This window comes from Daucus carota, chromosome 5 (assembly GCF_001625215.2).
Source record: "Daucus carota subsp. sativus chromosome 5, DH1 v3.0, whole genome shotgun sequence".
NCBI classification, from domain to species: Eukaryota; Viridiplantae; Streptophyta; class Magnoliopsida; order Apiales; family Apiaceae; genus Daucus; species Daucus carota.
The window spans coordinates 6,908,706-6,910,558 of record NC_030385.2 but is presented as its reverse complement, the minus strand read 5'-3'; the positions used below and the strand labels follow the sequence as shown (position 1 = coordinate 6,910,558).

The following is a 1,853-nucleotide window of genomic DNA, read 5'->3' as shown; positions in this document are numbered from 1 at the left end:
TAAAAGATTTGGATAAGTGAATAAAGTGATTCAAATTTGTACTAGTAATTTCAAAACTTCCCCAAATTTGAATTTTTGGATCACGTGTAAAATAATACTCATCACTCTATTCCACTACTTTTTACTCTTAAGTAAAAAATAATTTTTTGTTAACTTTATCCAAACGGCCCATAAATTTAGCTCCAGCTTTGCCCAAACAACTGGAATATAACGGAGAAATACTTCATCACAGGCAATTAAAATGAAGTGCTTGTTAGGCCTTTTCACGAACATATTGCTTAAATCAACTCCGGAGCTGAATGCATTATGGAGGAGCCAATTATGTTTGTACTAAGCAACAAGTTATTTCTGTATTCTTTGGTTTCCAATGTTTGGCTGTATATGAATTTGATGGAACGAACGGTTCATCAGTTCATGCATTATGCAATCTTTGGTGGGACTTGGGAGCTCAGGTGCAAAAAAATTATAAAGCCGATGGTTTGAACTGAAACACGATCCATGACCTTAATCCATTTTACCTCGATGGTGTCTCTAGTTTGAAACAACAGGTTGAGGAAATTTACGTTTCTTCGAATGTGGAGTATACCAAACATGCTAGTTTTAATTGTAGTCTCACCGGAAGAACATCAAAATCCAATCAGGACATATAGTAATGAGTATCTGTTCTACTACTTGTAGAGATAGCAAGGGTCGAACTCAAGACTTGGGCTACACGATCACCAAGTTTTAGCAAGATCATTTTTTCACTAACAATGACCAGATCATATAAACATAATTGAATTGTTAGTTTATATGCTATGGAGCTCTAAGATACTAATACCAGAGATGAGTTGTTAACTACTTTCTTTCTTCTGCTTTGCTTGGCTCTTTTTACAGCACATAGTGGCTGTTGATCCGACTGCTGGATATACCTCTCTACCATTAGACGAGTCGAACTTTGACATCCAAAGGCCTTACAAGTTACAATGTTCCGGTAGATCAAAGATACAGCTATATTAATGTAGTTCACAAGATGTGGATGTGCAGAACTGATAAGCCTCATTCGAGTCATTCCCCTGACAGCCACACTAATCCACATCCAGGTGAAACACTTAAATTAATCATCAAATATACCCCAGTTTTGTTTTCAACTCCACTTTATCACTACAGTACTAGTTAGCAAAGATTTGTTTATATGTTTAACATCAAACAGTATGCATATTATACATGGTCTTGTTGTTTTACAGAAGCACCAGTACTTGAGTAACAAATTTCCAATTCTGTTTTTCAGGGTTATGATTTTTCTATAGGAGTTTGGCAATTCTCTGGACACGGATATGTGCCAAAAGGAACAAGTGGAGAATGTATCATTCAAATCTTTGGCGTGAGCCCTCATGCAACAACCCTGATGCTTAGAACATACAAAGGCCCCCTTTCGTATTACCCTAATCCGACCCTCGTCCATAATATATACAGCAGATAATTTTGACTAAATGCAATTTATGACTTTGATGCAAACAAAGTGCAGGTCTATATTGATGGGGATCTAAAGTTTGAAACTACAGGCCACATTTCTTCAAATGTGGAGTTTCTCCACAAGATGATGATTCTCATTATCTGGACTCTCATTGGAAGAACATCAAGATATTTAAGAAAAACTGAAGGACTCATATAGTTTGTTAATTTTCATTTTCGGGTGGTTTTCTCTGTCATAAATCTGTACCTGGATGCAATTTGCAGTCTAAGGCGTTGTATCAAACACGAGTCAGTCTTATTAGTCTTTGACAATGATAGAGCATTCAACTAGGGAATGCTCAATAAGACAATAACCCCATCCGGTTCCGTTTTTATTGCCAAGCAGCCTAGGTAATTGT

General features: G+C 36.5%; 1 pseudogene; it reads left to right on the top strand.

Moving 5' to 3' along the window:
• The first annotated feature begins 299 nt into the window (after positions 1 to 299).
• Positions 300 to 1,641, top strand: LOC108221238 (citrate-binding protein-like; annotated as a pseudogene).
• Positions 1,642 to 1,853: the final 212 nt, after the last annotated feature.